Source organism: Schistocerca nitens, chromosome 5 (assembly GCF_023898315.1).
Source record: "Schistocerca nitens isolate TAMUIC-IGC-003100 chromosome 5, iqSchNite1.1, whole genome shotgun sequence".
Classification (NCBI taxonomy): domain Eukaryota; kingdom Metazoa; phylum Arthropoda; class Insecta; order Orthoptera; family Acrididae; genus Schistocerca; species Schistocerca nitens.
This window is the reverse complement of record NC_064618.1, coordinates 385435623-385463449: the sequence shown is the minus strand read 5'-3', so window position 1 is coordinate 385463449 and position 27827 is coordinate 385435623. Positions and strand designations below refer to the sequence as shown.

General features: G+C 42.1%; 1 protein-coding gene and 1 pseudogene across 1 annotated transcript in view; both read right to left on the bottom strand.

The window, feature by feature from the left end:
- The window catches only part of LOC126259601 (lachesin-like), a 530351-nt gene that overhangs the window by 271366 nt on the left and 231158 nt on the right, over window positions 1-27827 (bottom strand). The gene's annotated exons all lie outside the window — the stretch shown is intronic.
- On the bottom strand, window positions 7122-7239 carry LOC126261135 (5S ribosomal RNA; annotated as a pseudogene).

The window sequence follows — 27827 nt, the reverse complement described above, 5'->3', positions numbered from 1 at the left end:
CTGTACAATGACTGATGCTTAGAAACAAAGTAAGATATCTAATCGGAGTGAATAAAGGCTGTGCTAGATCGTCAAAGATTTTTGTCAGCTTACTATACCACCAGTTGGCCCCAAGGAACACTGATCGACATGAATACTGGTTTTTATGATAATCGTAACGATCTATTTTGAACGAGAGCTAATGCACAGATTTTGTGATACGTAAGGCTTCTGTAGTTCATTTCCATCAGTTTTAGATTTTTTATTTTTTTTATTTTTTTTATTTTTATTTTTATTTTTTTTTGTTTTGTTTGGACGCTATATGCTGTGTGTCATCGAATTAGCACTCTCCAAAGTGTTTCCACCAGTATTAAGTACTTTGCAGAAAATATATTGCAGTTCACCCACAAAAGTAATACTACTTCTGAGTAGAGCTTATTACGACGGACAGATATCATCTCGCTGCAGATTCCCGCGACTCGCGGGCATTCCTGCGTGCGCCACAATTTCATCCGCGTGGAAAACGAAGCGACGCTGCGGCAGGCAGTGTACATTATCCTTACGTAACGCAAACTGTTGCTGGGCTTAATTTGTTCGATCGTGTTACGGGGACCGCAGCCTTTCCTGCTCAACGGTGCGGGCGTTAATTTCCGTTTTGTCACGTTGTACTCAAATGGGCGCCTGGAATCGTGTCCGCAGAGTACGCCAGCGGGGGCGAAATCCCCGTGACACGACGAAGCGATACACGACAGACAGAATCTGGCCGCATACATAGCAAATGAAGCACGCGCCTGAGAGGCAGGCAAAAAGAGGCTCCGCTGCTGCGTAATTGCGTGTGGAGAGGGATGGGGAAGTAGGGTACTGCACAAAAAAAGGGAACAACGGATTGAACGGGTTGGGAGAACGAGGTGAGTTGAAGAGCGAACCAGGTTGTTTCAACGAAACCAATTACAGAACTGTTGTAAGATTTAGCTTTCGGCCGAATTTGATTACGTTGAGCGCTCCGCCAGTTATTTCCGGATTGCGATCTGCCGATGCCGATTGGTTCGTGGTGAGGGGGGAGGGGGAGGAAAGGGGAAGGGGGGTGGGATTTTAAGTTCGATGGCAGAGAGGGCGTCTGCACTCGGGAAAGCTTTCCACCACCCTTGCCCCATCCCTCTCCTCTATATCTGCAGCCCCCGCACCATGTGGTTCGGCAAGTGCCAGCCAGATTAATATCTCGCCCGCCACCTCTATTACACGCTTAATTAAGCTGCTGGGCTTTTCCGGTTTCTGGGGACTCACCGTATCAGACTCCGCCGTTAGATGCTCTTTTTCCCCCTCTCGGCTCCCCGTGTTTGCGGCCGTGTAATTACTTTCATTCCTTCTGCAGCCAGCTAGCTAGCTGGATACAGTGCACAGATTCGAAGATGCACAGCCGTGACCCTCCTCATTTGTGAAACTTATTCTTTGATATCACGTTATTCATGCAGTTCCTGTCTTACATAAACGTTTCTACACACAATAAAGAAAAGTGGCGTCTTCATATGGCACATGTTCCTTTCTTTTTTATTGCTGCATAGTTCCTATAGTATCCACCTTTTTTTCTCTGAACCCGGGAATTTCTGCGAAAAAATCTGAATCTGTGATGGCAGCCACATTGGAGCGATCCTAGTATCGTGCGGACACTCTGACGCGGCAGTTTTTACTTCTGGGATGTTTTGCTTTGTTATTGCGTGAGACACCGGTAGCCGGCCGCTGTGGCCGAGCGACTGTAGGTGCTTCAGTCCGGAACCGCGCTTCTGCTACGGTCGCACGTTCAAATCCTGCCTCGGGCATGGATGTGTGTGGTGTCCTTAGGCTGGTTAGGTTTAAGTAGTTCTAAGTCTAGGGGACTGATGACCTCAGTTGTTAAGTTCCATAGTGCTTAGTGCCATATGAACTAGACACCGGTAGAGGTCGGACGTGAACTGCCACATTTACGACACTGACAACGTCACCAAACAATTCCGCTGTAGCGGTTACTATGAGAACTCGGCTTTGCTTTGAGGTGTGCGTTGCTGTCTGCTCTTTTTTCTTTTAACTGAATTAAGAGACTAATCCAGGCTGATGACTGCGAGGACGACCATCGCAACACCAGATGGAATCGATAAGCCCTATGCCCATTCTGTCAGTTCTGCTCTCGCAAAAACACAGAAAACGGGCGTAGGGCATCAGCCCTGCGAGTAGGAGGCAAGTATAGTTCCTCCTCTTCCCTACTTATTGTTTGTATACAACTGCATCCGACTGTCACTTTATAGTGCTTGCACTCTAGGCGATTTTGTTTATGCTGCAAACAAACATTCAAATGTGTGTGAAGTCTTATGGGACTTAACTGCTAAGGTCACCAGTCCCTAAGCTTACACACTACTAAACCTAAATTATCCTAAGGACGAACACACATACCCATTCCCGAGGGAGGACTCTAACCTCCGCCGGGACCACCCGCACAGTCTATGACTGCAGAAAAAAACATTCTGTGAACTCTATATTTGTTATTCAAACCTCAGTAACACGTCACATATCAAATGAAGTCATGGACCTGCAAATCTGACAGGAACTACATAGAGTAAGATGTATGCACACGATTCCCGCGTTTGTGTATCTACTAATGGGAGTCGTTTAAGTGCCACAGAATAAACGTAGCTAGATATCAGTATGCAACAATCTTCATATCGGAGATCTATCTCATTCTAATTATTTTGATGCTTTATTATTTAACCATTCACAAATATTTCATAAACTGCCACTTTATTAGTTATTCCTGTTGGCTACGTTGTCTTTACAGTAGCTCTTAGGCATCTGAAAGTCAGCTAAGGGTTTTGTTTAAATTTTATTTGTTGAAAGATAACGTTGAGCCGTTCAGGGAATGTGCCGACTCTCTACACTGCCGGAAAAAAAATAGTACTCCCTTTTAGATGTTTCCATTTCACTCAAGATTTATTGCTGCAACAGAGCCTAAGTAGTACATGAAACGATTACACTTACAGATCAGTAGCACAAGCGGTTCTGAGGTTTTAGATATCGACCCATGCTGAAACATCCATGTTAGTACATGATGTAGCCGGCACAGGCAGTAATGCAGGTGCTGTCTCTGGCATCATGTGAGAGAGAATAGTCAGAGCATATGCTTCGATAAGTGCCGATGTGATAACGAAAACCACTCAATCCATGATAAGAAGATTGCTGCACTGCATTGATACCATTGGTCATCACTCTGTAAATGGACGTTCATGCCACCTTTATGGCCGTTGTTGACCATCAAATACCTTACTGTTACACTTCATTGGATTCATCTCGATAGCCGCTATCAGAAAATAAGTACCAAATTATAGCATCCCATTTAAAAAGAAAAACAAAGTTGACCGTATCTCTAACGCGACCCCACCTAGCAACAAAAAACCAACGTCATATTATGACTCCCATTGTCCCACGCAACATTTGTCCCACAAACTTTTCAGCTACTACTATACTTTCGGAGTTATTCCAGGTGGTAATAGTTAGTGACTCACCCTGTATACTGGGTGATTCAGCTCCTCCAAACCATGGATCACCGATTTGCTACAACCTGCAACGCCTAAATAGATACCATGCACAAGATTTTCACATTCTTTCACTCGCTATGTGCAAACTATTAGTCTTAAAGAAAAAAAAAAGGACATTCTTGTAGGACATTTCATGTCGTACTGAAATACGTTTTCGCTAGAATCCGCAGCTTTCGAAATATTTAAGGAAAATGTACAAAAGTGACTTTCAAAGGCAGTTTTTTAATAACTCGAAAACCATGGCCCCCAGCGAAAACAAACTCCAGTACAAAATTTAACTACATTAAATTTCCTACGAAGAAGTCATGTTCATTTGTCCATTTTTTCTTTGGGCTTTGTAGTTTTCATGTAGCGAACGACAGAATATGAAAATTTCGCATGTCATTTTAGAGGGCTTTGCGGGTTGCATAATACCTGTCTCTTGGGGAGATGAATGACTGTGTATGTTATTTCAACGGTATCCACATAAAAGTGCCGTTTCTTCGCAACGAAGAACTGTTCCCAGTCCCGTTTCCAATTTTAACTAGTATTAATTTTGGATTCCCTTTGGTCATTAGAAATGTTTTAAGTTATATAAGCAAATCTGATGATTTTACTTTTTAGAAAAAAAAGCATTTCGTTGTTTCAAAGTGTTCCTTACCCTGGCAATGCTGAGATTGGATACAGACGATAGCTTGTATAGCAGAGTGCTATCATGATTCGAAGTTTAATTTGATGGAAACCAGGTGACTGCTTTTGTAACCATCCGACTGTGTTAAGTTTTAGACTGTACCTTGCACTACACCATTTAAAGCGTTTCTGGGAAATAATTTGAGGTAGCTTTTTTGTGTATGTTTTGATATGTAAGCCAAAGACTTTTTGTTAAAAGCAGGAAGTACTGGGTTCTAAGTGTTTTTGGTGATAGCCAGGATCAGAAATTAGAATAAATTATTGGCTGAAGTGATCAGATCAAATGACGATTACATCTGGCCATAATTCATGGCTGTAAAATCACTCTTACCACCAAATGAAAGATGGTTATCATGATGATTAACAAACGACCGCTTGGAAATACTGTATGCACAATAAAACCCCTGGCACGTACAACTCTCCACTACCACGCTCCCACTGTATCAGACCTCATCTGGAGTAAATGTTATCACATGGACAGATGTTTACTCAGGTCTTTGCATCTAAGTTCCAAGCAATTATTCGTTGTTTCACACGAACAGCCTCAGTCAGTCGCACTTAAAATTTAGATTTACATTATGTGGAGAATTATTTTTGTTTCGTAAGTAGGCTACACAGGGCGATTCAAAATTTGGGTACAAATTAAAGGAGACGATAGAGGATTCGAGATGATAGAGGAGTCAAAACATAACTTTGGAACAAAAACTTAAGGTCCTGGAAGTAGTACTGAGACAATGAAAGCTTCGAAATGTCTGGAAAGACAAGGAAAATCAATGCACAGGCAACGTAATTTCAGCGACGATAATGTACTATTTACTGAACGATGATGTACGGGAACAGACGTACGATAAAGTCTAAGCCCAGTTATTAGATGTGAAATACTAAATTGCAGTGCCTGGGTTATTCTAATGTACTTCACAGTGTCCTTAAGACATGCATGTACGCGTATGTTTGAAGGAATGGGCACTGCAGTGATCGACAGCCAAATGAACTGATTTGGCCACCCGAGCATGCTCCCTGTACCGTTCCAAACTTCCATATGTCTCTGCTTTCGTCTACATCCTACACTCGCACAGGAAGAGACGTGTGGTTACAGTCGAAGCACAGTTGGTAGGCTCGAAATAATAAATTGCACTAACTTTGTTGTTCTGATGAACTTTGCAGCATTTTTCAGGCGTGCATGCATGTGCTCTATCAGCTGTCCACCTAGATGACTACGATCTATGATGTCACCCCGAGGCCAAGCTGAGGGGCTCAGCAGCTGTGAACTGCACCGTCTCACTTCGGCATTTGTTGATGAGTTCCTCCTACAACCAGGCCCCTATCACTGCCTAGCTGATGAGTTGCTAAACTACCATCAACCCGAGACCGCACGATGGCAGCCGATCCCCTAACCGCTTCTACGAGCAGACATTTGCGTCACTGGCCAGTCTTTCGCCTAGGGACTATAGTGTAGCACTTCGCGTCTACGTCCACCTTGTGCAGATCTGGTGGCTAACTTTCCGAGATAAAAAACGACGACGTCAGCACGAGATATCTGTTAACCTGCTGGCCGTCAGAGATAGCGCAGGCATTGCTGACCGAGCGGCAGCTAGCTGATGTGACGTTGCGGGGTACTGAGTATTCGCCTCCCTTGCCGTCAAGACTGAGACTGCGAGACTGCAAGACGCGCTGGTGTCAGCAGCGCATACTTCTGTTTGCCTAGCTACTAGCTGTCTTGAAGGAAGACATCTGTGTACCTATGAATAAGAAGTGTATATTCTGATAACAACGTCTCATTAGCGCCTTCGGGCGATCGACAGATCGACAACACAGCTCTCCATTCCACGCCATCCTGGAAAGATAGAGCCCACAGCTCTGGCGCTGCATAATAGCCAACACCAATGATAAGAATGTGTTTTCAAATTGTTCTTGCGTGACTGGATCAGAAGTTGATTTAAACGCCACATCTTTTCGTGTGAGTGATGTAACTATTACCAAGTAACTCTGCAACAAGACTAAGGAAATTGAAACGTCAGTTTTTTACTAATATTACCACTAATTTCTCATCATAAAACGCAATAATTGCAAGATAATCATTGACTATTCTCATGGAGAGCAATTGTGCCATAGTACAGATTATCATATCTGCGTATTGCGTAGCCTTTACCTTTTGAAAAGAGCGATGTGTCGCAGTGGTTAGACAAAGGACTCGTTTCGATTAGTGTGGTTAAACTCACCACTCTGCTGTCCACCTTTTGCCTTCATGTCATTTCACTAAATCGTTTAAGGTAGACGCCGGGATGGTTCCTCTCCAAGGGCGCTGCCGATTTCATTCTCATCCTTCCGGAAACCAGGTTTTTGTTTCAGGAAACTCATGGCACTTGGATGCGTTGGAACAGTTTATTAGCCGGCCGAAGTGGCCGTGCGGTTAAAGGCGCTGCAGTCTGGAACCGCAAGACCGCTACGGTCGCAGGTTCGAATCCTGCCTCGGGCATGGATGTTTGTGATGTCCTTAGGTTAGTTAGGTTTAATTCTAAGTTCTAGGGGACTAATGTCCTCAGCAGTTGAGTCCCATAGTGCTCAGAGGCATTTTTTGAACAGTTTATTACTTTGCTGCCGGTTTCGGTATATGACCGTCATCTGGCACCAAAAATTTGGCACTGCAAACAATAAGTTAGTCATGTCAAACCATACAACAGCAGAAACTGACAATTTCATTGATAATAATAAAAATAAACTCCGCCCGAACAGGCCATGAAGGCCCGACGGTACAGACCGGCCGCCGTGTCATCCTCAGCCAGAAGGCGTTAATGGATGCAGATATGGAGGGGCATGTGGTCAACACACTGCTCTCCCGGCCGTATGTCAGTTTACTTCTGAGTCAAGTATTTCTTCAGTTTGCCTCACAGGGGCTGAGTGCACTCCGCTTGCTAACAGCGCTCGGCAGACCGGATGGTCACCCACCCAAGTGCTAGCCCCGCCCGACAGCGCTTAACTTCGGTGATCTGACGGGAACCGGTGTTACCACTGCGGCAAGGCCGTTGGCCCATTAGTAATAATACAGAATAATAATACTTTTCACACATCAGCATCCTTCCTCGTGCACCCACAACAGGGAACCGTCCAGCAGCTCTAGACTGTGGTTTTGGTAGATGAGACGTGGATGTTCCAGTTCATATTACCTTTGTCTTCTTGGTACTTTCTTTCACTGACGCCCCGATAGACGGCGCGAATTTAGCTTGCGCTTTTCGTAGATGACCGCTGGCTCAGAGAGTTTGAAATAGGCTGGCAGTGGGCTGTGGTGTGAGAATGGCCACGAGGAGGGCTGCGGAGTGCTATCCCGCGTGGATTTTCGCTCGCAACGGTTCTTTCGACTGTTAGTTTTGTTCTGTTTCTGTATCGACGATGTCGTCCTACGGCCTGTAGTGGATTTGCACTTCCGTGCCATCTATGCTGTGCGGATCTGGACACTATCAGTTTTTCCCTCATCGTTTCGGTAAATGTAACGACCACTACTGGAAAAGTTTGCGGTAGGCATCGCTCGCACTCTGATATCTGTGCCTCTGCTTTTGGTGCCACACGGATCACTGGAACATTTTAATTTATTGTATTAATCTTGGCCGCAACCGTCTTGTACCTTTGGATTTATTTCATTCGTGGAAATTTTGGGTATAAATTAATCACTGTCCATGCGCTGGCCGTAAATTGTACCTCTTAGACCGTTACTTGCTGTGGATTACCAAGCCATAAGCTTTGCAATACTTTCAAGTTTATTGGTTTACTGATGAAACTTAACCTATACAACATACTCTGCAGATAGAGAGAAGATGACTGAGGTTGATGACCACCGAGTGAAATACTGTTCCAAGAAACCATATTCCGTTGGTGCAAGTGATCACGGAAGTGTGGACTTTAAGAAGTAAACGTGGTGAGTGGAATTACTTGCTATAATGGAATTGTTGCTGACTTGGTGCCCGACGCCCAAGGAATCCAGCAGAGTATGGCTGTCAACCGGGATACCATGAGGGCGGATTCAGTAGCGGAAACAACCATGTACAAGTTAAATGCACCAAAATAAATGAACAGAGAGCAGTTATAATGTTTAAGTAGATTAGTAGCTGGGTAACTGATTAAGGGTTTTAATTTAGTTTTCTACTACTAGAGATAGTCTCAGTTTTTTCCTTTTTTAATCTGTCATTTTTTTAAGAAAATAAGCATCAGAAATAAATAATCAATACACAACTTATAACTATCCTACAAAATGGAATTTGTATGGCCAATTTCAGATTTTTATAGAATCGGCTGTAATTATGAAGAATAAATAAATGCATAAATAAACTTAACTTTTGCCTCATGTGCATGGCAGTATGGTGTTTAAGCTTACTCAATTTCTTTAACCTGGTCATGAGCCGTGGGGCATGATTCCTGTTCACTGAGTTTAGGATTTTTACGTTTGTAAGGTTTGTAATTTGACCTTTTAGTTATTTTAAGAGTAATTGCCTGTAACAACTGATGTGGTTTGAAAATAGTTTCTAGATGCTTGTCATGCCTGACTTAAGAAAACACTGTTTGTAATGCCTAGTCACTAAGTGTTCACAAGGAGGGATATGTTTAATCATTTATTTGTTCCATCTGTTTGATTCAAGTGAGCACCTGGCCATGAAATTTTGGTGTAAAGTTGCTGTTGTCTCCCTGCACGTGCCTCCCGATGTGTTTGAGGCGTGTCCGCGATTGCCTGTAACAACTGATGTGGTTTGAAAATAGTTTCTAGATGCTTGTCATGCCTGACTTAAGAAAACACTGTTTGTAATGCCTAGTCACTAAGTGTTCACAAGGAGGGATACGTTTAATCATTTATTTGTTCCATCTGTTTGATTCAAGTGAGCACCTGGCCATGAAATTTTGGTGTAAAGTTTACATAACTTGTTGGTCGAGACGTAAACTACTGTATTTGTATACTCCCTTACCAGTGATTTAAGGTCTATTTCCTTTAGGCAGCTTTTTGGGAGTAATATTTGCTACTTTATTTTGTGATGGATTTTTCGGGCTTATACCTGTGATCTCTTAAGAAGGTGGCGATTGTTTTTCATGTAATTTGTTTTTCTGTAGCCTGTGTCTCACCTGTATGGTGTTTGTTGGCAGCGCCCCTTAACCTTGTGAAGCAAGAGCCCGACATTTCTGCTGCTGCCTGCCGCGAGGGTCTGTTGCTGTTGTCTCCCTGCACGTGCCTCCCGATGTGTTTGAGGCGTGTCCGCGATTGCTATAGTGGAGCTGTTCGCCTTGGCGGCTTGCCTTCTTTAAGTTTCGTCTTTCCCTTCTTAAGGCTCTGATGTACTTGCTTTAATGTTCTGCCTAAAGGCCTATATGTGTGTGTGATATTGTAATTAACTTTTTGAGATAGTCTTTTGCCTGTTCAATTATTTGCACATATACTTGGTGCACCGAGGAAAATATTAATCCAATTTCCCTTCTGATTTTCAGTTACAACTCACTATTATTTACTTTTGTCACGTCCGCCATACTTGGTTGTTTATTATAAATTATCAGTTCTTAACTTAATAACTGTGGCTGTTTAAGAAGATTATGCAAAAGTTATCTTTTACTTACTTATTGTTGAGGATCTAATTTTTTAATTGTTAATGGCACTAATTCCTTGTCGTTGCAAGAATTAAAGGTTTAGACGTGTCAATCCGTGGTCAAAATTTAACGAGGCTTATTTTTATTTGGCTCTGAGCACTATGGGACTTAACGTCTGAGGCCATCAGTCCCCTAGAACTCAGAACTACTTAAACCTAACTAACTTAAGGACATCATACACATCCATTCCCGCGGCAGGATTCGAACCTGCGACCGTAGCGGTCGCGCGGTTCCAGACTGTAGCGCCTACAACCGCTCGGCCAAACCGGTCGGCTTAGTTTTATTTAACAACCTCTTATGTTCAGATATATTTGGTGGTTATTGTAGTTTATTCGGTGCCATCACATGCACTGTAAATATATATGAGTATTCAAAGGACAATTGATGTACGTACTATTGACCCTCGCTTGCATGTGATTCTTTTCCTATTCCAACCTGTATCTCGAGGTATCAAAGGACTTTTTTCGATGTACATCGCGGACTGTTAAGTTAAAGTGTAAATATATTAAAGTGCTTCCTGTCGTGGATTATCGCATCATGAAGTAACTTGAAAATTACGGTTCGCGGAAAGCGGACTAACCTGTCTGGTGAGTCACCTGTGGACGTACAGATCAATGTGAAAGCTACGAAATCGAAACGGTAAAGTGACAGGTTGACTGCTTTCAACGCACAGCGGGGACTGCGAAGTTAAAGTACAAATATGCTTCCTGTTATGAACTAACATTTCACAAAACACTAATCTAAAACTAAGATATTTGAACAGTGAAGTTACTTGTTTACCAAGTGAATTGATTTCGACGCACAGTGTGGACCGGGTAACATAAACGTACTACGGAACCGCGACATTATTGCATCTGAGTTCCCGTGGCCGTTATCGGAAACACGCAGTGAAGTTACCGTAAACAAGTACAGTTACGAATAAGGGAAACGCGACGCACTGACAATTCTTTCGGGTAAACTGTGGATGTATCAAGTGGTTGAGAGCCTCTTCGTGAAATATCGTCAGTTGTGCAGTACGGCGTTATCCGTACTCACCAATACCTTTGAGGGTTGAAAACGGAGGGAGATGTCGCGAAAGCTGACACTTCCATGTGAAAAAGACATTATGTTCAAAGTCGTGTATTTTGCCAGAAAGCAATCTTGTAGGGCAGCAAGAATGGTATAGAGGTCAGAAAGAACAGTAAATTACATTTTGAAACACTTTCAGAAAGTGAAAAAAACGGGTAAAAAGTTAAAACTCCGAAGAAAAGGCTTTCTAGAAAACTACTTTCTGTAAGTGACTTCGATAAAGTACTTATCCGAAGAAAGTCTGAGGAGGATTATGAGCAGAAGAAGGAAAGCAGCTCTTATTTTCAAAATCTGATTTACATTTGCAGGAGAGAAAGAAAAAAATTTGAAAAATTTTGAAAGATATAGGAATTTCTTTACAAAAATGTAAAAATAGGCGAAACATTCTGACAGAATGTTCCAACATTATTGCAAGGCGTGCGTAGTACCTGAGCTTAACCAGAAATATTATTAAGGTGCCAAATAAACTAATGGTACTGACAGACGTGAGGTGGGTATAAATACGTTATACCATGAAAAAGTGCTGGCAGCGTGAAGAAGTTCCGTGGGTAATGGAAAATGCCAGTACAGGCCAAAGAGCTTTTGTTGGCTATGCTGGAGGAGCAATAGATTTTGCACAGGGAAATCTAAATCCCAAGACTATCATAATAATGTCAATGCTGGCAGTTATCAGAAATGGTTAGAGGAGAAACTGAAAACTGATTCCTAACATCCCAACTGGAAGAACTGTTGTTGGTGATAATGGTATGAAGCCCTCACTACTGCAACTCGAAAAAATGACGTTATTGAATGGCTCATTCAGAATATAATCAGTCTTAAACCGAGCTTACCAAGAATGAATTTTTAAATTATAATAAACCAAACCTGGGTTGAAAAAAATGCAGTGTTAAAATGTAAAACACGTGCTTTTCGAGGGCTCCCACCCTACTGTTGTGCTCTGAACCCAATAGAACCAATGTGGAATACAGTGAAACAAAAGACTGTTGAAAAAATATTTGTTCGGTTAGTTTAATTACGCTAAAACAAATAATCAAAGAGTCTTTATCTACGATAACGTAACGTGACTAGTTAAAAGCCTGCGAACATGTAAACTGAATTGAAGATGAATACTGGTACAGGGATGGGTAAATGTAAGATAGATCATTGACTTCATAGCTCTAATCACCAAGGTTAGTGCACTTTTAATTGCCTAACTGTAGCTGTACCGACCTTCCTTCCCTCCGCGACGCCGACTTCTCGCTCACACGATAAGCCGACCGAAGCGCACTCACTCCAGCAGCGATATTGAAGTTCTTTAATACTGAAGTGCTTCTCGTTGTAAACAAGAATCTAGCAAAAAAGTACAAAATATAATGTTCAATTAGTGGTGAGAGATGGTTAACAGGCGGTAAAAGTCACATTTTTTTTCGGTTAAGCATGTTTGCTCTACATTGCGGGCTACAGATATTGCAATCAATCAGCAAACTTCAAATGCAATTTCTATTGTATTTATGTACAAGTGGCAATTTTCAAGAGAAAATCCTTCATAAGGATTACATTCTCGTTCATGGGTCGCCAGTGTGGAGTAATGGTGCGCCATTACCCACAACTAATGTCTGTTTATCGGACATTATGACTATTAGGAAGCTGTCCTGTCGTAAATTTATTTCGAAAGAACTTCTGTAATAAATACATAATTTTTTGCTGAAGGCACATTTACCTCCTTCTTGCTACCTGCCTCAAAAACGGAAATCTCAGGCATCTTAAATCATACTTTTCAGAAATTAAAAAGGTTATACTGAATTTAATTTATTTTATTTAATGTTTTTGAACAGAAAAACGTTATGCATTTGCGAATATTTTTTCTTTAGACATTGCTTTCATTCTAGTAGCTGGTGCTACATGTTTATCTGCAGTGATGCAGGATTTCTCATTTTATGTTTTCTTTGTATTTTACTAAATATCAATGAATATTTGCATTGTTTGTGAGTGTTACTCATTTCTTTGGATGTTTATCCATGTTGCACGTCGAAAAATGTGTAGTTAAACTTAGTGTTAAAATTCACACTTGGTATAGTGTCCGCAACTAAGGCAGTTGACTACAACCAACAAGGAAAGAGCAGGTGGAATTTCGTTATTGAAGCATTCATACAGCGTGAAAACTTTAAATCTGACAGAAGCCTGTTGGCTGCCATTCGTTTACATATCAGAACTACTCATAGTAGGCTATAGAACTCCAAAGCAGTTACAGGATCTTGATTGCCTGTTTTGCTGAATATCAGTAATTCTTTCAGTCTGATTAAGTGTACTAATCAGTTAATTCTTGGATCAGTAAAAATTTTATATTTATAGATATTCAAAGATTACTCTACTGGCCATTAAAATTGCTACACCTAGAAGAAATGCAGATGATAAACGGGTCTTCATTGGACAAATATATTATACTAGAACTGACATGTGCTTTCATTTTCACGCAATTTGGGTGCATAGATCCTGAGAAATCAGTACCCAGAACAACCACCTCTGGCCGTATTAACGGCCTTGACACGCCTGGGCATTGAGTTAAACACAGCTTGGATGGCATGTACAGGGACAACTGCCCATGCAGCTTCATCACGTACCACAGTTCATCAAGAGTAGTGACTGGCGTATTGTGACGAGCCAGTTGCTCGGCCACCATTGACCAGTCGTTTTCAATTGGTGAGAGATCTGGGGAATGTGCTGGCCAGGGCAGCAGTCGAACATTTTCTGTATCCAGAAAAGCCCGTACAGGACCTGCAACATTCAGTCGTGCATTATCCTGCTGAAATATAGGGTTTCACAGGGATGGAATGAAGGGTAGAGCCAAGGGTCGTAACACATCTGAAATGTAACGTCCACTGTTCAAAGTGCCGTCAATGCGAACAAGAGGTGACCGAGACGTGTAACCAATGACACCCCATACCACCACGCCGGGTGATACGCCAGTATGGCGATGACGAATATTCGCTTCCAATGAGCCTTCACCGCGATGTCGACAAGCACGGATGCGACAATGCTGTAAACAGAACCTGGGTTCCTCCGAAAACATGACATTTTGCCATTCGTGCACCCAGGTTCGTCGTTGACTACACCATCGCAGGCGCTCTTGTCTGTGATGCAGCGTCAAGGGTAACCGCAGCCATGGTCTCCGAGCTGATAGTCCATGCTGCTGCAAACGTCGTCGAACTGTTCGTGCAGATGGTTGTTGTGTTGCAAACGTCCCCGTCTGTTGACTCGGGGATCGAGACGTGGCTGCACGATCCGTTACAGCCATGCGGATAATATGCCTGTCATCTTGACTGCTAGTGATACAAGGCCGTTGGAATCCAGCACGGCTTTCCGTATTTCCCTCCTGAACCCACCGATTCCATATTCTGCTAACAGTCATTGGATCTCGACCAACGCAAGCAGCAATGTCGCGATACGATATACCGCCATCGCGATAGGCTACAATCCGACATTTATCAAAGTCGGAAATGTGATGGTACGCATTTATCCTTCTTACACGAGGCATCACAACGACGTTTCACCAGGAAACGCCGATCAACTGCTGTTTGTGTATGAGAAATCGGTTGGAAACATTCCTCATGTCAGCACGTTGTGCACCAACTTTGTGTGAATGCTCTGAAAAGCTAATCATTTGCATATCACAGCATCTTCTTCCTGTCGGTTAAATTTCGCGTTTGTAGCACATCTTCGTGGTGTAGCAATTTTAATGGCCAGTAGTGGATATGCTAGAGATTTTATGCTCATTTTAATGTAAATGTATCAATTTTCTTCCACTTTTAACCTTTTTTCTTTAACATGTTTTCTATCTATGCTGGCCATAATATTGTCAAGAAATTCTTCTGGAAGGGTGTTTTATTCCTCCCTCATCGCGGTTGACAACTGCTGGACTGCCGTTGGTGCTTGTGTATGTGTTGCAGTATGTCTCCGTCCCCTACGAATCCCACACGTACTCGATAGGATTTAAGTCTGAGGAACGGACGGTCCAGTCCATTCACCGAAAATTCGTCCCAAGATCTCCTCCATCTTCGCTGTTTGACGTTGTCACGCATTGTCGTTCACAGAAATGAAGTCAGCTCTGAATGCATCTTTCAAAACACGCACTTGTGGAAGCAGTAAAGTGCCACTGGAGCTGTGACTGGTGAGTGTACCGTGTTAAAAGATTTACAGGTCAGTACGGCCGTGCAATTTCATGCCTCCTCAGATCATGACACCCAGACCGCCAAAACGATAATATTCGACAATGTTTCAGGAAACATTACGTGTTCCCACCTCTCGCTATATTAGGGTACGCCGAGCATTGTCCAACATGACCGTTTTGGTGAACCAGGTGTTACGTTGCGGGGTAGCATAATGTAGCATGGCATGTCGAACTTCAAATGTTTGAGGACAGTAGACCCACCAATCAGCGTTATTGTGACACTTTACTCCTTGCACAAGTGCGTATCTTCATGGGCATGACTTCATTCTTATGACGACAATGCGCTACCGCATCGTAAAGTGCAGTTGCAGGAACTGAACGCCCAATCACAAGAACGCCTTCCCAGTCTTGTGGCCAGGATGGAATCACGTTGCAGATCATGCACTGCCTTCCCTGGTGATCACCGTATTAAGAACTACGTCCCGCTTTTGAAATGTCCAGGGGACCATCATAAATAGCGCAGACTTTAGTGTAATTCTTGTCTTTGAGTAAGAGTGTCGTTTCTGTTCATCTCGTTGCGTATTTCTTTTAGATAGTTTCTGCATTGGATTGTTTCAGATCTTTCTATTCTCATCGGGCTATGTTACTTGGCAGCAACACGTTCTCAGATAGTTAATTTCGCTCTAATGTTTTCGACACTGGCGTATGATTTTTTCCCCCTTTACAGTACCTGAATGTTGGTTCAGAGTCTTTTGCGTCCCTGCCTCATGCCGCAGCCGCGTTACTAAGAGTATAATCAGACGTTATATATGCATTCGGGAGGTAAACGATTTAATCACCATCCAGATAACAAAATGTTTTCCCACAATTTAAACAAATCACTTAAGGTGAATCCCGATGTGGTTCCCTCAGAATACCACCTCCAATTAGTTTCCACTTCTCGTCGAGCTTTACCTCAGTCCACATTAAACTTGATGTCCTCCGCTTTTAACTGTGGCTTTTCTCAGAATTCTTAATACTCATCATTTTTAATTGTGCAAGAAGCAATATTGTCTTTTCTATATGCTAAATGTTCTTCCGAGAGCCACTGATTTTCGAGTGTTTTCCGTATTCGTTCAGACTTTTCACTTTACCTTGCCGATATTATGATAGCTGTCTAAGTGAAAAAAATTTAGGAGATATTGATCTCTTTGTGAAAAGGGGCGTTCAGGTAGGCCGTCTACTTCGGAAAGCGGCAGTAACATCGATACAACTGAGCGAATTGTTCGTTATGTTCATTGTGTCACAGCTTATGATATTATGCATAAACTGAACACTAAGCAAAAATCAGCATTCGTAACCATCAGTGTATCTCTAAAGAATCGCCGATTTTGTAATCATTGGGTATCACGTCAACTGACAGACGAACACAAACTGCGTACCGAGTCAAATATGACAAACATTAAAAGTCGTTGTTCGCCTCCACATACACTGCCCTCCATGCTGCGTATTACAAAGGAACAAGATGGAAGTGATCTATGTGAGTTATTGGTTAGAATACGGAATAACAAGCTCAAATAACGGTTAATAACGACACGTACAGTGTTGTACGCTTAATTATTGTACATATACATACATATTGGAACATACTAGTATTGCTCCGTTTTACGTAAATCGACTTTTACTGTCCAAGCAGTTCTAGTAAACACGCCAGGTGGCGCGAGTAGACCGCATGGCTATGTAGAGGTACGATGTTTACATTTCTGTTCACTTGCGTTTGCAAAAAGGTATAACACGCCGCGAAAGTAATTGAAAATGGCCCCAAAGTGCCTGATTCCTTATTAATCACAGGTAATGATAATCACTTTGCACGAAGAAGGCAATAGTGTCGGACGAATAGCAAATGATTTCCATCAGCGGAGTTGTCAAAATCATACACCGGCATCGGGAAACATGCTCCTATGGAGATCGTCCTCGCTCAGGAGCACCCAGGAAAATATCAGAATGCCAGGAATAGTATCTGGTAGTTACCAGTGAACGTAACAAATTAAAAACTGTCCGTGAATTGACTGCTGAACTAAATGCGACGAGGGATACACCGTTGAGTGAGTCAACAGTGAGACGACGCCTGGCAGACAACAACCTCCGAGGTCATGTAGCAACAAGGAAACCACAATTGCGTCCCATTAAGAAGAAGAAAAGGCTTCAGTGGGCTAAGACACACCAACATGGAGAGCGGGGGAATGGGAAAGAGTCTTATTCACTGATGAATCCAAGTTCGAAATATTTGGAAGTAAACGTCGTCAATTTGTACGCCGTTTACCCAAAAAATGGTTCAAATGTCTCTGAGCACTATGGGACTTAACATCTATGGTCATCAGTCCCATAGAACTTAGAACTACTTAAACCTAACCAACCTAAGGACATCACACAACACCCAGTCATCACGAGGCAGAGAAAATCCCTGACCCCGCCGGGAATCGAACCCGGGAACCCGGGCGTGGGAAACGAGAACGCTACCGCACGACCACGAGCTGCGGACGCCGTTTAACCCATGAACGCTTGAATCCTCAGTGCGCAATTCCAACTGTGAAGCATGGAGGGGGTTATGTGATGGTATGAAGATCCTTTGCAAGGAATAAATTCGGAGATTTGGTGAAAACAGATGGAAAATTCAACCAAAAGGATTATCATGCCATTCTCCAGCGACATGCTAAGATACCTGGTTTGCGTCTGATTGGAAAAGGGATTGTCCTGCAGCAAGACAACGACCCAAAACATAAATCTCGTTTGTCTCAGAACTATGTGAAATCTCTAGAAGTTCGTAAAATATTGAAAACAGATAGAATGGCCGCCCCAATCCCCTGATTGTAACCCAATCGAGCTGCTATGGGATCAATTGGACAGGAGGATCCGAAAACGGGAAATCAGGAGTGGGTCACAATTGTGGGAGGTCCTGCAGCAAGAATGGAGAATAATTCCAACTGAAACCTTGGCAAAACTGACACAGCGCATGCCGAGAGTGTGCAAGGCAGTAATGAAAGCAAAGGGCGGCTATTTTGAGGAATCGAAAATTTAATTGTTGCATCTTCCTGTGTATTATTTCAGCTTAATAAACATTTGCAAAACAACAAAATGCATTTTTATACTGTATTTCCATTGTCTATAATTACTAGGTGTTTCCAAACTTATGGAGGGTACTGTATGTGCTATGTCACGTGAGTTATAGATTTTAATGTAATCATGTTGTAATTGTTGCCTAAGTATTTTTGTATGTATGTTGTAGATATGCAGATCGGCAAACACCTGCAAAACCCATCAGATGTGCAGCAAAACAGAGATTGGGCAGCGGCGACGGCGGAGTCCAGAGATGGTCTACCAGCGCAGATATCTTGCCGCTGTACGACGCCGCGAGAGCTGTCTTCTACAACGTGAATATTACTGAGAAGTCAAAAAAGCGTTTCATTTTGTATGTGATATTGTTCCTTGAGATCTTGACATTATCTGTTAGTTGAGTTCCGTTTTGCCATCGGACGCTGCAAGTCGTTCAATGGGAGATAATACTAGTAACAGTTTGCCTGGATCGGTAAGTTTCACTGCTGAGAGAGGTCGCAGTTAGCTCGTTTGGAAATGTTCGCGGTTTAACAAATTTAGTAGTGTTCCCAACCGTGAAGTTCCGCATGTTAGAATTTGATTAGTTAAGCTGCGAATGTCGTTACGTGTATTACAGAGATTGCCTATTTGAGTCAGGAACTGGTGCAATAAGCTGTGTAGTTATGGGACTGGATATTTCCGGTGGAAGACTTTAGGGGTCCTAAAGCTCCATGAAAGGGTGTTAGCGAATCTGCTAGCCGACTACTCTGAGGTGATAAAGTGCGTACTTATTTGGTGGTTGTTGGTTTGAAGGATATTGTGGCTTCTAAGCGGAGGTCTCGATGTAATTTATATTTTGTTCGGCAGTCGCTAACGATTCAAAGATCGGGAACTGTGTCTTATTTCGATACTGCACACAGCGGATTATGTGAAGTTTGCGATCTACCCTAACGTGTAAAGAAAAGGAACTGGTCAGAACAGTCGGAACCATATTACGAGGCACTGTGTAATCATTTTAATACTACTGGAGAGATCCGTGAAGAGTGACTTTCGCATTTTGTTTTAAGTAATGGGATGGCGTATTGTCAGCTCATGAAGTGGCTGAGCTATGAATTACCATTCAATTGCAGTATTTAAAGTGGCAGTGACACGTGATTTCTTTTTAATTTTAATCCGTTTGAGGGGCCAAGTTTTTTTGTCAATCGATCACACATATATACGAAGTGTGTAAATGATACTCGAGCTTCTATGAACAAATAGAAAAATTTGTAGCCGAAACTGGAAAAAGAATTAAAACTTAAAAATTCATCTACTAATTTCGTATTGTGAGTGTGTTGCTGTGAGAAGCAACAAATTTTAAATAGTTTGGGTATTTATCGTGTTATCTGGAAATTATTGATTAAATTTATAGCAATACGGCCAAATTCCACGTACAGTTTCTAGTTATTTGAAAGAAATTTAAACATGAGAAACTGTTTGCGAGTATGTGTAAGGTGTAACAGTGTTTTGAACAAAGGTATTGATTATTGACTGTGTCACCTCACACGGACTTGCGTTAAACTTGGAAGCTCTTTTAATAATCAATACCTTTGTCATATTTACTAAGAAGTAAATCCAAAGTGGAGATAATAGAACAAAGTTAAATGAAACTACTTTTTAGTAATAAGAACTGTACATCAGAGACGCTATTTACGTAATAGTGGCATCTGAGTGTTTATCGTACCTCTGAGTCAACAAAAGAAAAGTTACATTTTACGCTAAATAACAAAACTCGATAAATAATTACATACAAAAGGTATTAAGGAAATGTAATCTCTGTTTTTTAACAAGGACGTCAATATATTCTGCCGTCAGTAATAGTATATCAGAATAAACCAACGATCACTTAACATTTTGCTGGATTAATTAAACTCAGTTACGTCTATTATACTAGTGTGAAAGTACGACTTTGCATTAATTACAGTGGTTTTCTAATAAGAGTAGCTTTGCTACAGTAATTAAAAGGGTTTGTGAGAGTCTTTGCAAATAACAGAATTGCCATTAAAGCAGTAGTTTTGATAATACGTTACGTAATTGAAGCTGTTACGTACACGTTGTGTGTAGATTTGGATGTGATAATACTGGTACCTTGCGTTTACACGTAAACAGTGCGTGTTACGTGGTGTTATTGACTCTTTCAGTCATTGTCAATCGCTAGAATCTAACCAAGTTTAGGCATAACTGTTAATGTCTTCTTAGCTGTACTAATCTAGAGTGGTCGACTTTTTGCTGCGTGTGAAAATAGTTGGATGCGAATGCCCAGCGCGTATAAAAATTATTTTCATTTTGCTGGGTATATGTATGTCAGATGAAAACGCGACGAGACTCATTCTTGTAATCTATTGAATAATAACACTATTTACGTATAGTTATAGGATAACCTATTCTAGTTAGCGGGATAACATTCTACACAGGTTAGACGACATCACTTACGCAGCAGTTGAACTTTGACTTAATTCAACAGGAACGTTTGGCATTGTCGAAATCATATTTCAGGCGTTTTCTAGAGGAACGAGAAGAATTTCTCACTGGCTTGGTAAGCGTTGATGATACGTGAGTCCATCACTACGAACCATACAGTCAGTGTTATTTGTCTACAGCGGAAAGGTTCCATCGCAAGCTACTGCAGAGAAGTTAATGACCGTGCTCTGGGACATAAAAAAAACCACAGCTGTTTCGTTACACTCCTAAAAGTTAAACATTGAATGGTGACAGCTACTATGAGGAACTGTGATGCCTGAAACCCAGCCCAAAACAAAGAGGAGAGAGAAAATTTCAAAAGGCTTCAGAATAATCCCAATCCTCATTCAGCTCAAAATCTTTGAGCTGCTGAAGTACTCACCGTACACTCTTGATATAGCTGTAAATGTCTTTCACATTTTCGCACCTACGCAGCACCAGCATTATTCCAAGTTTTTATAAGATAATGAGGAGTACAATGTCAGAAAACTTCTTCTAGGACGGAATTTCGAAGCTCTGAAGAGACAGACCATAGTCGAGATTATGTAGAGCGATTGTGTTGCTTGTACAGCTGTTTTCCCACTGAAAAATTTATTAAAAAATTGAAGCTGTGATCTTTCACTCAGTGATAATTAAACTTACCCTATTTAACACTTTATAACACGGAAACTAATTACATTACGAGTACTAAACTTGGTAACATTGATGTCCGGAGAATGGGGCGCATGATTTCCTTGCGTCACAACGCCACCTTGCAGTTGAAACTAGGCCCACCAGGTGTCGTGATTAGCCATCATGATCCATAGTCTCGCACAGCTGACCAGTCGCAGTGTACTTGTTGACGTGTCAACATGAGCTTGGACAGAAGAAGCAGGGCAATACTGGTGAAGCTTTGTTATCAAAACAACAGTAATGCTGCTGCTGCACTTCGAGAATATCGCCCTCTTTCTCCACCTGTTGTGCTGAGCATGATGAAGAAGTTCGAATCAACTGGAGAACTGGGCATCGTCCGGGAAGAAGCCGACGACCGCTTGCTATGACAGACAACGCTGCGCGCGATTCCCGATCCTCAGGCAGTGTGCGTGCTATGTCACGACAGTTGAACATCCCGTGGTCAACTCCACGGAAAGCGCTTCGAATCATTCTCAAATGGTATCCGCACAAGATCCATAATGTACGGCAACTTGCACCACAGAACACACAACAACGTGCTGACGTCGCTCTCCATTTTCTCGCAAGGATTGACGTTAACGAGGACTGGCCCTGCACCATACTATGGACAGACGAAGCTTATTTTTCTCTGACGGGTGAGGTGAACACACAGAACTGCCGAGTCACCGTGCGTGAAGTTCCTCTGTATGAACACATAGGCGGTCGAGGACCAAAGACGCGCAGTGTGACTGGCCAGCGTTACTGGGACATACTTCGCCATCATGTCATGCCTGCCCTACAGGCGACGCATTGAACTCACAATTTTCATGCCAGATGCGGTCCCATCACACAGCGCTCGTGAAGTTCACCTGCTTCTCCGAAACCATATGGCCGGCACAATCACCTGATCTCACTCTCTGTGATGTCTGGTTGTGTGGCTACCTGAATACAGGGTTTAGCAGGGGAACATTCACACATGTGCTAATCTGAAGCGCAGCATATCGAGATAGGTAGCCAGCAGCAACGGACATGCTTCTTTCTGATCCCGCGCTTTCAGACTTTTCTGGACACTAATGGGCGTCATATTGATCTCCTTTTGTAGAGTAATGGTACCGGTATGTAATGGTATGATGTACCATAGAAGCACATTAAAAGTGTTTCAATTGAATTGGTTCTGCATTATTACTCTTCCCCATGCCCTTGCTATTAATACTACCAAGTTTGGTACTCACACGATGATTAGTTTCCGTATCATAATGTGTTAAACAGGGAAAGTTCAATTATAACCACCCGGTATTACGTCCTTTGAACGGATTCCAGTATTTTCTGTTACATTAAATAAGTGGACCTCGTGTTCTTCAGAAGCCGTAGTCAGCTAAAGAGGGGATGGGAAGACACTTCTATTCTGCAGAGGCCCACATTACTGCCACGAGAGAGAGCAGAGTGTGGTCTGTTTACGATTCTGGAGATGGCAGAACACTCGTAGCGTGGACAGAGCAAGGGGCAGGTTGCTCTCTGGGATGAAAAACATGTCAAAACACCGTACCTAAAGAAAGAGTGCCCGTGGTAGAAGAAGGCGAAAGAACACCGTTTTAGTGCGGAGGAATGCACGGGGTCACAAACGATTGTTGCAAGCTGACCTCCGAGGAATCTTATCACGGGAAGCGCCAAAGGGATGGAGGAGAGCGGCATGCTTCCTACAGAAAAAAAGAGATCCATCAAAGACTCGTCCCTCCAAGGATCGAGCTAGAAGCTTTTTCAGGCAACAGCCATAGTGGAGAACCTGGTGGCCATATTTTGAGAAGTTTTATCTTCGGCACAGTGGGTGCAAGTCGTGACTATTCGTTAGCTCTCTGTATAAAGTGCTTCTTTACGGGAGAGTACTTGAGTTGAATTCCTGTTCGTGGCTATTGAGCAAACAGAAATCTTGATTCGTGTTCTGTCTTGTACTGAAGTAATTTCAGCCCTACGAGTTTGCGGGCGGCACATTGCGGCCACTGTGTAGGCAGAGAACTGCAGGTACTCCACGTACGTCATCTGTACAGCGGCAAACGCCCCAGCGAGAACAGCATCGGTGCACAACAACTGCTGCCCGTACATCAGTAGGTGATACGCGTACCCTGCTTATGTAAATAGGGAAAACTAGAACGAGATTTTCACTCTGCACCGGAGTGTGCGCTGATATGAAACTTCGTAGCAGATTAAAATTGTGTGCCGGAGCAAGACTCGAACTCGGGACCTTTGCCTTTCGCGGGCAAGTGCTCAACCATCTGAGCACAATCCACACCCAGTCCTCACAGCTTTACTTCCACCAGCACCTCGTCTCCTACTTTCCAAACTTCACAGAAGCTCTCCTGCGAACCTTGCAGTTCGAGTCTCGGTCCGGCACACAGTTTTAATCTGCCAGGATGTTTCATATCAGCGCGCACTGCAGTACAGAGTGAAAATCTCATTCTGGAAACATCCCTCAGGCTGTGGCTAAGCCATGTATCCGCAATATCCTTTCTTCCAGGAGTCCTAGTTCTGCAAGGTTGCAGGAGAGGTTCTGTGAAGTTTGGAAAGTAGGAGACGAGGTACAGGCGGAATTAAAGCTGTGAGGACGGGGCGCGAGTCGTGCTTGGGTAGCTCAGATGCTGAGCATTTTCCCGCGAAAGGAAAAAGTCCCGAGTTCGAGTCTAGGTCCGGCACACAGTTTTAATCTGCCAGGAAGTTTCAGGGAAAAACTAACTATAAATGTGTTGAATCCCTTTTGATTGTCCACTGATTGTTTTATGAAAGCACCAATCAGGGTGAATCTCTTCTGTTACTGGCCGCAAAACAGTGCCAGTCACATTTGTTTGCGTCTAATAATGGAGGTCACAGTCTGAAGAAAGTGAAACATATGTTCAGCCAGTCTCGAAATGACATGTAGGGTAGAATCTGATAATAAGTACGTCATATTTATATATTTTTTCACTCTGCATGTTTCTCGAGAGTAATTAATTTACGGTATCCACGTTGTGGTTCATTCTAGTGGCATTCCAGTAGGAATCATTGGTTTGACGTGCTAAACTGAAGTAAAACCACAACACGATGAAAATCCTTAGGTGTAGGTTGTCAAAGGCAGGGTCATCTTAATCATTTGTAGGAGTGAGAATACTACTACGGAGACAACTCATTTGGCAACCACACATACACACTCCATATGTTATTCACATCGCGAGGATCTACAACATTTAACAATTCAAGTGTTTTTCACTACAAGTCCTAAACAACAAACCTACGTGCAAAACCTTTAACAAAAAGCCCCAAATTATGCCTCACGCTAGGAAGCAAACGAATATCTTAGAAGAAATTGAAATTTTCAGTAATTTAAGCAGTCAACGAAACACACTTCTCAATGAACAAACAGCTCTACAGAACTACATTTTGCTAATGACCATTCAAAAATCTGTAGAATGAATGAAATTTAAAATTTAGTTTATCTCGCCATATATTTTACAATTTTTCATTTTCTTTTTTATTTCCCATATCATTTTTAAATGCTTGTTATTTATTAACTTTCCACAAATACGCAGATAAACATACGCAGCCACAGTTATTTGAAATTAATAGTTCATATATAGCTTTATCCTCTGTTAGAAGTAATATTTTTGTAAATTTTGCACAATATTAAAATGTCAAGCTGCCAAACAAACGAGACAACATACATGAGAACCAACGTGAATAGAACACGTAAATTTAAATACGCTGCCATTTTAATACATAATTCATATTTTCCTACTGTAGTTAACTGTCTTTGTCATAAATTCCAAATAAGCTACTATCATATCATTACGTTCTAAATCGTGGGGATAATGTAGTGTATTCTCTCTGTTAATCAGAAGTCACTTGAAAGTGGGCGAAAAGGCAGAACTATTCGTGTACGAATAAAATAAATACAGCAAAAGTAGGAAAATGCCACCTTCCTTGCTGTTGTACGCACTGTGAAGAAAATTACTGTACAGTTGTGTTATTAAAATGTATTCAGCAGACATAATGATCGCAGTGTTTAACATTTAGTCTACTTTTACGTCTGTTTAACTCTTTATTTACTGGCGCAGATTCTTTGTGGAATTACGTACCTCAACAGCGCGACAGATCTGTAGGGACCGAGATGTTCCATTCCATACAGTTTGTGCTACCTATGCCGCACGTCAGTGCAACCTGCATACAACTCTGAAACTTATACATCAGCCTGAAATGTGAACAGCAGTATCCAAATGGCTGCTTGTTGTGTGAAACAACGCTGTAAGGTTATGTAAATGAAAGTAAGGTTTATATATGAACTGAGATGATTGATTTCTCGTACATAGTAACATTAATTTCGATAAAACATCAGTACAGTACCTTTCTAATATTCAATTATAGCGTAAAAAGTGATTGGGAACTACCAGTCTCGTCACGCAACTTCAAAATTTCAGGTTACATTGACATTTAGTTACGTTGCTCTGTTGTTTGTTGCTTTTCCTGCTTTCAGGAGCTATTTTAAATAAAAACATATCCCTTCTGAGCACAGTAGTGCGTGACTTGCGAAACACAAGTTAACTTAATAATATTCTGTTTTGTTTCAGGCAACGGCCATCTGTTACAGAAGAGGTCTTATGTTTTAGGCAATGGTCATCTGTTACAGAAGAGGTCTTACAGACAAAGAGAATCGTACTCAACTAGAAATTTGCCCATCTTAATGTAGTGATGACAGTGAAGATGATATGCGTAGCACTCCGCGGAATAATAATGCAAAAATTCTTCAGGCGTTTGCTAGTACTTCACAAAACGTTACAGAACCTGAACTAACTGCTAATGAAGAAGAGACAGACGATGAAGAAACTGTTCAAACTTTACCTTTTCAGGTATTTTCTAACACTCTACAAGCTATGGACTGACCACCGAACAAAGGTTCAAATAGGGGCACTGACGGTTGTACACTATTATAGTGAAAGCACGGGTGGCGTAGATAAAGCTGACTTGGTGGAGTCTCTCTATGAAATAGACAGAAAGTCAAAAATTATACAAATTGCCGGCCGCTGGTGGCCGAGCGGTTCTGGCGCTACAATCTGGAACCGCGCGACCGCTACGGTCGCAGGTTCGAATCCTGCCTCGGGCATGGCTGTCTGTGTTGTCCTTAGGTTAGTTAGGTTTAAGTAGTTCTAAGTTCTAGGGGACTTATGACCTCAGCAGTTGAGTCCCATAGTGCTCAGAGCCATTATACAAATTGTTTTATGCAATGGTATAAAAGAACCTTGTGAATTTCTATATTTAATACTGTGACGTAAAAAGTGCAGTTCTACTGACTACTTGTTTTTCTCACACTTGGAAAGTGAAAGTCCAAAAAAAACGAAGAAGGCCCTAAAGAATCAAATTTATCCTCTGTCAAATCTGAGGAGAAGAAAGACAGTCTTTTCGGTACCAAACGAGGTACGATTTCAGAACACAGGATCTTACTAGCCAACATTTGTCAATTCAAGAGACAGATGTGAACTTCGCTCAACTACAGAGGTGGAATCTAGACTCCATCCAAAACGTTCAGAGCGTAGCAGTTTTTGTGTGTTAATCAAAAACGAACTGTTTCTTTAGGTATCACCAGAAGCAATAATCCTAGCTGTATGATTCTTTTGGGACTTCTCAGTCCCTTAATGTACTTACCCTATACTGGGTGGTCCAGTCATCGTGACCGGGCCAAATATCTCACGAAATAAGCCTCAAACGAAAAAACTTTAAAGAACGAAACTTGTCTCGCTTGGAGGGGGAAACCAGATGGCGCTATCGTTGGCCAGTTAGATAGCGCTGCCATAGGTCAAACGGATAACAGCTGCGGGTTTTTTTTAAATAGGAACCCCCATTTTTATTACATATTCGTGTAGTACGTAAAGAAATATGAATGTTTTAGTTGGACCACTTTTTTCGCTTTGCGATAGATGGCGCTGTAATAGTCACAAATATATGGCTCACAATTTTAGACGAACAGTTGGTAACAGGTAGCTTTTTTAAATTAAAATACAGAACTTAGTTACATTTGAAAATTTTATTTCGGTTGTTCCAATGTAATACATGTATTATACATGTACCTTTGTGAACTTATCATTTCTGAGAGCGCATGCTGTTACAGCGTGATTACCTGTAAATATCACATTAATGCAATAAATACTCAAAATTATGTCCGTCAACCTCAATGCATTTGACAACACGTGTAACGACATACCTCTCAACAGCGAGTAGTTCGCCTTCCGTGAATGTGCGCACACGCACTGACAATGCGCTGACGCATGTTGTCAGGCGTTGTCGGTGGATCACGGTAGCAAATATCTTTCAACTTTCCCCACAGAAAGAAATCCGGTGACGTCAGATCCGGTGAACGTGCGGGCCATGGTATGGTACATATTATGGCGTTTTACGTTACCGCTGTTGGTGAATGACGCTTCGTCGCTAATTAGAACGCGTGCAAAAAATCTGTCATCGTCCCGTAATTTCTCTTGTGGCCAGTGGCAGAACTGTACACGACGTTCAAAGTCATCGCCATGCAATTCCCGGTGCATAGAAAT